We start from the raw sequence: 12,754 nt of genomic DNA on the forward strand, positions 1-12,754 counted from the left end.
CATCTACAACTTGCCTTTTCAGCCCTGTCTTCATCAGTGTTAATAAATCTTCATAAGTGTTGGTTGAATTGAATTGCTGGACTCCCCAACAGTCCCTTCCATGTGCCCTTTGGTACAGGCTTCCCACATCCATACCCTTGATCATGCCTGGAATGCCCATACTCCCACCTTTACTTTACCATCTCTGCTTATTGAAATTCTCTTTATCCTACAGCACCTGATTTGGTTTCTTCTGTCACTGAGGATATTGAGACCATCTCTCATATGAGCCCTCTCAGCTTTTGTGCTTCTTTTCCTCCCTTTCTGCCCCACCTCCATGCCCTTTTGCCTTAGTCTTTTTGGTTACAGAAGAGGAATCTCTATATCTCTCTAAGACTGATCTTCCCCCAGTACCTTACTTCAGCTGTCTTTCCTATTTGCATATACATTTGCTTTTCTTTAACTTCTATTAAAAAAGACGCATCCTGACCCAGTGGATAGAGATGTCAGAGTCAAAAAGACCTGAGTTCAAATCTTGACCTCTCACTTATCCTACTGGTAGGCACTGAGTCCAGTCACTTAATTTTTATGATCCTTGATTTCCTCAGCTAGGTGGTACAGTGGATAGAGCACCAGTGCAGGAGTCAGGAGGACCTGAGTTCAAATCTCACCTCAGACACTTGACACTCACTAGCTGTGTGACCTTGGGCAAGTCACTTAACCCCCATTATCCTGGGTCATCTCCAGTCATCCTGATGAGTAGCTGGTCACTGGATTCAGATGGCTCTGGAGGAGAAATGAGGGTGGTGACCTGCATAGCCCTCCCTCACTCAAAACAAAGTCAAGACATGCAAGTCATGTCATTATTTCTATGATAGTATGGTCTTCTTCGGCAAGGAAGGATGAACACACATGTGAAATGAGGACCTAGGCAACTCTCTAAGACTATCAATTTAAGAGCAGGTGCTGATCTGCATTGGTGGAGTGACTTTCCTATATCAAGCCCAGTCCTTAAAAATAAAAAGGATTTTATTTATGCATTTCATTCTTTATACTTAGCCATTTCTAATATACCTGCTAACTCACAGAACATTCCCATTAAAACCACTTACGTAAAACCAGCAAACACAAAGGAAGTATCTGATGGTACATACAACAATCTGTACCCATAGTTATCCAGGAAGGAGGTACATTTCTCAATCTGTTCTCTAGTACTAAGATTGGTCATTATAATTTATCTGCCCTGTAGTGTTGTTTCTATTTACATTATTGTGGGTATATTTTTCCTCTTGGTTCTGTTTAATTTCCTTTATGATTTACAACAATTCCCTTTTTTTAACTAAATTTATCATACTCATTTCTTACATCAAAATAGTATTCCATTGTATTCATATACTACAATCTGTTCAACCATTCCCCAATCTGTGGGCATCTACTTTGTTTCTGTTTTGTTTTGTTTTGAGAGAGAGGGTTGTGCTTTGCAAACACAGAGTGCTGTTGTGGATATTTTGGCATATGGAAGTCTTTATTTTTGTCTTTGACCTTCTTAGGGTACATGCTAAGTAGCAGGATTGTGGGATCAAAGGATATGAAGAATTCAGTGGCTTTTCTAAAATAATTCCAAATTAGTTTCCAGAATGGTTGAGCCAACTCACAGCTCTATCAATAGAGAACTGTGTTGGCCTTACCACAGCCTTTCCAACAATGACTATTTTCATCTTTTGTCATTGGGGCAAAGGAAGTATGAGGAAATGAATGGAAATTCTTCTTCAGAGTTGAGAAGACTTGAGTCCCACTTCTAAAATCCTGGGCAAGTCACTTAAAATTTCATTGCCCTAAGACTATAAGTGGTAGAGGAGGTTCTAAACCACATTAATACAAGACATTCCCCACCTTCAAATTCCAATGAAATCACGCTCCCATAAAAAACCTGCTACTTGAATGAGTGTAAAGTGGGAACTCAAAAGTTATTTTAAATTGCATTTCTCTTATTAACAATTTAGAGTATTTTAATCATTAATGTTTCACGCTTCTTTTTGAAACTTTTTGTTCCTGTCTTTTTAACATTATGTCTCTTGGAGAATGTGTATCATTTAAATCTTTGACTATTTTTCTATTGGAGTCTTATACTAATATGTCAGTCCTCTGTGTATACTGGCTGTCAGATTTTTATCTAAGATATTTGGTGCAAAGACTTTGTCTCTCCTATTTAACCATTTCTCTTTTTATTTTTGTAGCTTTGATTTAGTCCATACAAAAACTCCTGAATTGTATAGAATTGAAGTTGTCTATTTCACCTTTCATGATTTGCTTCTATACCATATTTTATAATGAAATCTAGCCATAATGCCTTTTTCTAAACTATAATTTTTAAATGATGTGACCTTTTATAGTTAGATCACTTAATTTGGAATTTATTGTGTCATATGGTGTAAAATATTGGCCTAAGTTTATTCTGCCAAATTTATTTGTAGTTTTATCAGTAGTTCTTGTCAAGTAGACTCCTCCCAGTAGCTTGTGTTCTTGAGTCTGTCAGATATTGGGCTATTAAGTTCCCTTGCTTTGTGTTTTTTCTTGTTCACTGACCTGCTTTTCTAGTTTTGGTGGCTATTGCTTTATAATATAGTGTATATATGTTTAGTGTATATATGTTTAGTCTTTTCCTCTTCAATCCAAGCCTTCTCTTGACTCTTCTGCTACCATCTTATCTCTTTCATCGCCAAATGTCTTTAAAACATTGACTCATCTCAATGGCTCCATTTCATCAATACTACTCTCTCTTTACTCCTGTGCCATTTGGTTTCTGACACACAGTTCTATTGCAGTTACTCTCTCTAAAATCACCAATAGCTTCCTAGTGACCAAATCCAATGGGTTTTTTCAGTCTCCATCTTCCTTTACCTCTTCACAAGATTTGACAGTTAACCATTCCCTTCTATTAGATATTCTCTCCAGAGGCTATAAAAACAACGTATGATCTCATAGCAAACATATGCACATATATGTGTACATATGTATGCACACATACACAAATGTGCACATATGTACATATGTGTATGTATAGGTTCTGTTCTAGAGTTTACTCAAAGCCTTTCCAATTTGGTAACCCCAACTATTATCACAAAGAGTTGGATATGACTGAACAATAAGCAGTGGCAACAAAGCAACAACCGGAGCTTCTATTCTGCTGATACCTGCTCATCTCACAGAGGATGGAAGGAGGAATAAGACTTTTGTGTCTTAGCTCCCTATCAATTGCCCGCCTTAATACAGAATTTTACATCTTACAAAATGCTTTACATTTATCTTCTCATTTGATCCTCATAATAACCTTGTGAGTTAGATATTACTACTATTGTACATATAATTCTGAGAGTCTTCCCTTCCAGATTGATTGAGGCAAACTAGGCCATCCTTTGCCTCAGTTCTTACCTAGCCTTTAATTACTGAATGGGTGTTGCCTCAGACAAAAATGAGACCTGGGAAAGACCTACCTTAGAAAGACCAAGGTCTCCCATTACATCCGAGACCAGCACTACTTGTCCTGAACAATGTCTTGCCACTGGACTTCGGTGACTGTGGAAGAGAAAGTAAGGCTAATGATTTTGCACAACCCTGTCTCGCTGAAATCCAATTCACTTGCAAGTCAAGACATCACCTTCCTGTTTTTGTCGGTGTTCTGAGAATGAAAGATGAACAACAACACAGATAAAGAGACAGGTTAAATATATGATCACATAGCTAGTAAACTAGGAAGTAGAATTTGAACTCAGGTCTCTCCTGGCTTCACGCATTACAAATGTTCTATTGTACTAGGTAAAGTGTACAACTACACTGGAAGCTTCTTGAGGGACCTTGTCTTATCTCAAGTTTGTATATTCTCAGGACTTGGCAGGACTTGCTTAAACAATGTTTGCTGAATGAATGAATGAACCCCTCCAAAGACTATCTACAGGTCAGCCACTTCATGAAGCCTCTCCTGATGTCCTCAGCAAGCAGTGATCTGTCCCTCTCTTCAACACCTGTGGTGTAGTATTTTTTAACCATTTATAAAGCATTTATCTTCTGCCTTAGTTGATAATGATTTTTACATGTATCTTACCTTCCCTATCTGAGTGTATCTTGAAGGTATGAACTGTCTTATTTATCTTTGTAATCCCCTTCAATGCTCATGGTAGAACCATGCCTGTGGTAGGTCCTTAAAAAATTATTATTGAAAGAAATGATGAGCAAGCAGATGTCAGAAAAACCTGGAAAGACTTACATGAACTGATGCTGAGTGAAAAGTGAGCAGAACCAGGAGAATACTGTACACAGTAACAGCAACATTATGAGGACGACCAATTTTAATAGATGTAACTCCTCTCAACACAGATAGAAACTGAGACAGTTCCAAAAGACTCATGATAGAAAATGCTTTCCACATCCAGAGAAAGAACTGTGGAGTCCGAAGGTAGGCTGAAGCACACAATTTTCACTTTTTTGATTGTTTCTTCTTTCTCGTGGTTTTTCCCTTTGGTTCTAATTCTTCTTTACAACATGACTAATGTGGAAATGTTTAATATGAATGTACATGTTCAACCTATATCAGATTGCATGCCGTCTTGGAAAGGGGGGAGGGGAAGGAAGGGAAAGGGAACCTAGGAAGAGGGGAGGGAGAGAATATCAAGAACTCAGAATCTTATAAACGTGAATGTTGAAAACTAAAAATAAATAAATAAATATTTTTTTATAAATGTTTTTTTTGAATTGAAAGCTCCCTTCTGGGTTGAGTCTATAATTAAGAAGTTATTTTAAAGTTTCCATTACTGAAACAGGAACAAAGAAACTGCCATCTGGTGCCCCTCAAGATTGTTTCTAGAGGGGGGAAGGGGTGAACATCTCCATCGTATTCTACTGTGAACATGATTTTTCATCTTAGACTTGGCTTTTTTGTTCTTGTTTTTATTTTCTTTCCCAGAGGCAGAGGGAGCCAGTGCAAGATTCCAGCTGACCAGTTCTCAGAACTCCACCTCCACAATGCCTGCAGGCTATGAAATGTTGAAAGTTCAGTCCCTTAGTGCAACATGGTTTTTTGACTGGCACACAAAGTCTCTCTAAGTGAGAAGGGAAAAGAGAGGAAGCAACGTTCCTCTTTGCTGTTAGTGTATGGTGCACATGGCAGTGTTCACTATATCTTCTAAATGATGCTACAATGACTTTTCCCAAAGTTATGGGAGAGAATGTCTTGTTTTATATCACCCAATTTAGTGACCTTGAAACTAGAAGCCAACCCTAAAAGTCGACATTTTCAGTCATGCATTAAATATTTAATGGGCCTTTCCTATGCACTATTCTAGAGCCTGCGCAGGGACGGGATGTATTTTCAAGCTGATACTCAGTTCCCTGTATTACAGGGCAGATACAGGATACCTGTTGCTTGAAACTGCAAAGAATTAGAGGCTGCACAGAACAGAGATGGACCAGTAATAAATCTAATCAACACATTCGCAGTAGCCTAAGGATGTCATTCTGTTTACCACAAACTATTTTTAATTATTACTGTATTTGCATGCTACCTTTGAGCTATCTTTAGTGAAGTCCCTTCCTCTCTCTCGTTCTCATTTCTACCTCCCCTCACCCCACTTTTCATTCTCCTTAAAAGGAAGGAGGAAAGGGAAGATGGAAAGGGATTAAGGAATCCAAGATATAGGAGAAAGAGGAACTGATGTAGGAAAGGAGGAGGATGGGACCTGTGATCAGTATCTGATTCACCTAGCTGCCATGGTCACATGAGACTTTGCTGATCTGGGATGGTCCCTGTCTCTGGAAGATTGCACTTTAGCTCCCTACTCCCACATCTCCTGTACCAGGAAAGTCCCCAGGCTGTCAGAGCCCCTCCTCCATAACCACAGTCTAGGAAGGTTCTTCTTAACCTTTGCCTCCAAGAGATCAAGAGGCTCCTGTGGACAGTTAGAGAAAGGAAGTTTCTCTTCACACTGAGCTTTACTGAGACTCTCTTATCTACCACAATATCTTTATTGATCAAGACTCCAGGAGTCAGCAATAGAATTGAAGGTGATCCTGATAAATTGAGAAAGTTGGAAGGAATTAAAGAAGGCTTAGAGAGGACTCAGGTGAAGGATCATACATTGAGAACTGGAAGGAAACTTTGAGATCATCCCATCTAAGCCACTCATTTTACAGAGGACAAAACTGATGCCCAGAGAGAGGAAACAATTTGCACAAAGTCACCCACATAGTAAGTGGCGGTTCTGGGACATAAGCCTAACTCCAGCTCCAGTAATTTTTTTCCTCACTGTCTCATGTGCTTTTCAGGACGTTGCTGGGGTAAAAAGGTAACATGCCACTGGAAAATGAGGAAGAGGAGAAAAAGGACCATGAGATCACAGGGTATGGTACAGTGAAGAGAGTACTGGATTTGAAAGTCAGAGGTACTGGGGTCAAATTCTACTACTTGTGTGACATTGGGAAGGACTCAAAAAAAGTTCTCTGGTCTTTAGTTTTCCAAAAGTGTAAGCTGAAGGGGTTAGACCAGATGACCTCAGTGGCTCATTCCAGCTCTAAATGCATGCTCCTATAATCACAAAAGACCAAGCAGAGGCAGGCACCATGAATGTTGTCTGAATTCCAAGAAAGTAGAACCTTCCAAGAAGGGTCAATCTGGAATGAGAACAAATGGAGTATTGCTGAACTACCACCTCCTATTCCCCCCAAATCCCTCAATCTCACCCCCAAACACTGTGATAATTCTGTATATCTCCTTTTTCCCTCTTGAAGATCTTATGATCATAGATTTAGAACTGGAAGACATCTTAGAGATCTTCTCGTTCAACTTCCCCCACTCCTTATTTTATGGATTAGTATTATAAAGTATCTCCTATCTTTAAATATAAGCATGATATTGGGATATGTAAATAGGATTATGGTATATGGAAATAATGAGCTAGTCAACTCATATTCAGCATTAATTATGCCTGCAAGACCTCCTCATATTCCAATTCAGCACTAAAGCATCCCATTTTATATGGCAATTTTGGAGACAGATCAGAAAAGATTAATGAATGATAATAGCTAGAATTTATATAGTATTTTAAGGTTTGCAAAGCCCTTTTTACATGTGTTGTCTCATTCTATCCTTACAACAACCCTACAAGGTCAATGCTATTGTTACCTCCATTTTCCAGTTGAGGAAACTGAGATTAGAAGGCTAAATGAGCAGAGTTAGAGCTGCTATGAGGAACAGGATTTGGACTTTAGCACTGAGTCTATATGGCCCAATTGAGTATGCATGACATTGTGTTGGGACAGATGCAGGAACAACACCCCTCCCTGTAATTCTTCTATGTTTCCTTTTTATCTCTTGGATTTGCCTGTGAGAGCCTGAAACCTTTTCCCCTGAGCATGAGGAAATACTGGTTACCATCTTTGTTTTAAAATCTTTTTTCTTTACAAATAGTGTTAACTCTAGGATTGCTAGTCTGGGTACAATTACTGGGAATGTGGTTGGGAAGGGGTAGCTGAAAAGATAGTATTCCTGGACAAGAAATTTTAAATTGTAATGTTTTGCCAGAGTATTCTCTCTGACTGGGGACTGAGAGCTAAAAAATAAAAATAAAGAAAATTATGGATCCTTTTGTTACAAATTCCCATAGCAATGAAAAAATGAGTAGTAGGATAAGGGGGGCAAATATGAGTGATTGAATGACATTGCTAACCAAACCACTCCACATACTACAAATGAATAATGAAAAAAAAAAGACATGGTACACAATTGGAACAATTTAATCTTAACTATTTAAACAAGTAATCAGCAATGAGAAATGGGAAATAAACAACAGAAATTATATTTACACAAATTACAAATATTTAATATAAAAGTTAAACTATTGCAAATACATTGCCATATCAAGAGACCAAAAAAGGAGGGTCGGGGTAGTAGTAGAAAGCAAACGGTTTTTTAAGCATCTGCTGTAAACTCTAAGGAAGACTTTGTCAACAAACATTTTACCTTTTGTGGTCCTTCCATTTTTGATTTCTCAGCTCTTCCTCTGCTCAATACCTGCTTTCAAGAAGGACTCCGACAAACTCACCCTAACAACAAGAGCAGATATTTATTAAGTACCTATACTGCTATCTGCCAGCTCTGTGAGTTCCCGATACCAACAGAATGGTTTGGCATACAGATGGTGTGATAGGAGAAGTGATAAAAGGTCTTTTGGATTAAACACATTTCCCATTTGGGATTGCCTCAATGCTTGAAATTTCCATCATTAGTCACTTAGAGTTACTGGCATCTGTTAAAATGTAAATGTTGTCTCTGAGGGGGTAACATGTTAATACAGATGAAGTATCGTATGTAAGCACCTTAGTTCGCTTTGGTTTGTCAGCTAAACAGTCTAGCCTTGGACTAGTAACTTTTGATAGGGAAGAACACAAAAGAAAAGTTTATGAACATGTTTTGGCTGCGCAGGTGGGACATGAGGTAACTTGAAGAACCTGGGTGTGATTCAAGGAGCCTGGGGCCATAGGGAGGTGGAGGAACACTAAAAGAGAAGGGAACTAGGTACGTAAAAGAAATAATAAACTCAAAATTTTGCCCGTTGGGAATCTTAGAATGCAAAGACTAAGTATTTCCATGAAGTCTTTCCAGTGAATGACCTTAGGCAACTCTGCCTCTCTAGGTCTCAGTTGCCCCCTCGGTTGGGGGGAGAATTGGTCCAGAATATCTCTAAAGGTCTTTCTAGCTTTAACATCCTAGGATTTAATGAGAATTTAACGAGAATAAAAACCAACATCCAGTTCATATCCTGCTACCAGTGCCTGTTGCCATGGGCAAGAAAAGTTTTATCCATGATTATTAATGCTTACTCTCTTGGTGCCCTTCCTTACCCCTCCTCCTTCCCTCACCCTTGTCCACTGCAGGACAAATTTTTGGTCCTGTGTCTAGAGCCAGGTCCGGTGATCTCTATTCCTTAGCTCTTGACTATTTAACATTCCCGTCTCTACCAATTTTAGGTTGGAATATCTCTGGAATGCACATACAGTACATTGTGGTTAGCTGTTGATAGACTAAACCCTGTCAGGTGCTTACAAGGTCATCCAGAGCTTTGAAAGGAGAACAGTGACTTTGGGAGGAGGCCACCAGCGCTCCAAGAGATTACTGTTATACAAGTTCTTACCCTTTTGCTCCAAGCCTCATCAATACTGTATATTCTTGGGTTAATTCTATGAGATAATTTTCTTTAAAAAAAACAAAGCAAAGCAGAAAATCCCAGCAATACCACTTCTAAGTCTGTATCCCAAAGAGATCATAAAAACAGGAAAAGCACCCACATGTACAAAAATATTTATAGCAGCTCTTTTTGTGGTGGGAAAGAATTAGGAATTAAGGGGATACCCATCAATTGGGGAATGACTGAACAAGTTGTGATATATGATTATAATGGAATATTATTGTGCTATAAGAAATGATGAGCAGGTGGACTTCAGAAAACCTGGAAAGACTTATACGAACTGATGCTGAATGAAGTGAGCAAGAACCAGGAGAACACTGTACATAGTAACAGCCATATTTTGCTATGACTGACCTTGACAGACTTAGCCCTTATCAGTAATGCAAGGATCTAGAAGGCTGACTATGGAAAATGCTATCCACATCCAGAGAAAGAACTTTGGAGTTTGAATGCAGATGGACATATTCTATTTGCTCTCCTTTTCTTTCATTGTTTTGTTTTGTTTCTTCTTTCCCATGGTTCCTCCCATTAGTTCTGACTCTTTTTTATATCATGACTAATGTGAAAATATATTTAATATGAATGTATAAGTAGAACCTATATCAGATTGTATGCTATCTTAGAGAGGGGTGAGAAGAGGGTGGGGGAAAAATTCAGAACTAAAAGTCTTATGGAAGTGAATGTTAAAAACTAAAAATAAATTAATTTTTAAGTTATTTTTCAACATCACCATTTTTCCCAGTGTGCCTCCACTTCCCCCTCCTATCTTTTAGAAACAGCTCTTGTAACAAAAGTATAGTTACACAAATCAACACATTGCCCATGTCTGATGACATCTTTTTCCACACCTTAAGGTCACTCTCTCTCAACCAAGTGAAAGGAGGTATCTCTCACCAACAATCCTCTGAAGTATTAATGCACTGCATTGATCAGACTTCTGATGTCTTTTGGTATTGTTTTCCTTTATTGTTGTTATTATAAAAATTCCTTTATACACATTGTCTTTGGCTAATTTTCACCCTTGGGCCCTGAGGATAGCCATTCCATTTCCTATCCACCAATTAGTCTTCTTTTACCTCTATAAACTTGGATCCAAACTCACCACCTCCAGGAAGACTTCTGATTAACTCCACCTAAAGGCTTCTCTATTCTTTGTCTCTTCAGCATGTATTTTTCTGGGGTATGGCTTGTTCCTAAGTCATTTCATATGTGTGTTTCCCCTGCTTTCTCCCTTTTTAACTACTCATAGCTCAGTCAATTTCACCTTGGGTAATTGCTTTTTCATACATAAACGCAGCCTCCTGAATCGTTCTCCTTTTACTCTACAGACTCTTGTCCAGTGAGTTTACTCAGGAAAATATTTCTCTTCCTCATGTGTAATCAAAACCAATGCTAAAAAAAAAACCAACCAAACTCTACTGCTAATCCAAAAACATTGCTAGTAAGGGTGTGAACAATGCTAGTGATACACATATACCAAGGAAAAGTAAAGCTATGTGTTCTGATATGTAATCATATCAACCTTAAAAGGGAAGGCCCCTTCAAGATTCTCTGCAAAAGTCCTCTTGTACAACTCAAAGGTTTGTATGTTATCATTTTGTTATTCATTCTCAAAGAAGACCAATGACATGTTGACTTATCAGTGAGTTGGTTTTAAGTGAGACACAACTGTGCCAAGTCATCAGTCTCACTTTCTCTTCCAGAGTCATTGGAGTCCAGTGGCAAGGACAACTAGAGATGGCCCCAGATACAGTGGAGATGTTGGCCTCTTTAAGCTAAGGTCTTTCCCAGGTCTCAGTTTGTCTGAGGCAACACTTATTCAATGACTAAAAGCTAGATAAGAATTGAGGCAAAAAATGTCCTACTTTGCCTTCACAAAAAAATCAGTCTGGGAGGGGAGGATCCTCAGAGTTTCACAAGTATGAAGGACTCATGATGGAAAAGGCTATCCACATCCAGAGAAAAAAATGATGGAATCTGAATGCAGATTGAAGCATACTATTTTCACTTTATTTTTTTGTGGTTCTTTTCTTTTGGCCTTTTTCTTCTATCACAGCATGACTAATAAGAAATATGTTTTACATGATTGCACATACATAAACTTTATCAAATTGCTTACCATCTTAGGAAGGGAGAAAATTTGGAACTCAAAATTTAAAAAAAATGAATATTATAAAAGAATTTACATGTTATTGGAAAAAAATAAAATACTATTTAAAAATGTGCCCCATTTTCCTCCTCTAATTAATCTTGTTTTTCCTTCTATAAAGTAAATAATTGTATAAAGTAAATAATTTCCTTTGTTCAAGTAAATAATTAATTTCTTAATCAGTTTTTCTATTTTCATTACTGGTATCATGGCAATATGGTTTCTACTCCATTCCATCATTTTTAATGGGCTAGCCTAGGTATCAAATGACTGTTAATTTGTAAAAGCCTTGATGGGAGAGGCAGCATTTTTTAATAGATGGAAATCTGGACTCAAAATCAGGAAGAACTTGGTTTAAGTCTTCCTTGAGAGGTCAATTAACTTCTCAATGCTTTAGCTCTTCGAGATACAAGCAGCAGAGAAAGTATCAGCCAACCTGCATTTGTAAAGAGAGTTTCCATAGATGAGAATTCCCTATATTAATGAAATTACAGGTCTAGTCCCTATTCCTTCTATGGGAAAACATGTTCTAAGTTGTAAATAACTGGTTTACAAATGGGTTTTTGGAGCATCGCCTGTTTGTATATTAGGGACTTCTTATAAATCAGATATATCTAAAAACTACATATACTTACTGTTTTACTGACTTGACCTTAAAAAGTATGTGCATTCTTTGTTGGATATTCAACATAAAACTGGAAGGGACCTTAGAAGCCACATAGTACAGCCTTCCCCCTGGCCCCCCACCTCCACCCTCCCTCCCATTTTACGATTGAAGACCAAGGAGCTTAAGTGACTTGTCCTTTAGTTACATAGGTGGTAAACTACAGAAGGGGAATTTTAAGCCTAGCTCATCTGACTCTAGACCCAAGTCTGTTACCATTATTCCACATTGTTACATAGCTTCATTAGATCTCTGAATATCATGTCCCATCTCTACCAGGGCTCCCCTTATTATTCCAATAATAATCAAAACAAAAAGAAACCACCCAAAAACCTATTTTCCTTATTACCCAGGGTGATAGAAGCAATATCTACCAGAGTTCCCCATCTAACCCTGCCATGGGTTAAAAAAACTCCAGGACTTAATTGGCCCTAGGGGTAGGATAAGGCTCAACCTATGCCTCTTTTGACAGTTTCCTGGTGACCTCTATGTTGATTCAACTTTCTGGTCATCCAAGATATAAAAGATCAGCTAGGTGGAAGGGTAGATAGAGTGCCAGGCCTGGAGTCCAAAAGACTTCTCTTCCTGAGTTTAGATCTGGCCTCAGACGCTTAACTAGCTGTATGACCCTGGGCAAATCACTTTACCCTGTTTGCCTCAGTTTGCTCATCTGTAAAATGAGATGGAGAAGGAAATGGCAAATTGTAATAGCAAGCAAAGTAGGAT

The sequence above is a fragment of the Notamacropus eugenii genome, chromosome 1, assembly GCF_028372415.1.
Source record: "Notamacropus eugenii isolate mMacEug1 chromosome 1, mMacEug1.pri_v2, whole genome shotgun sequence".
NCBI classification, from domain to species: domain Eukaryota; kingdom Metazoa; phylum Chordata; class Mammalia; order Diprotodontia; family Macropodidae; genus Notamacropus; species Notamacropus eugenii.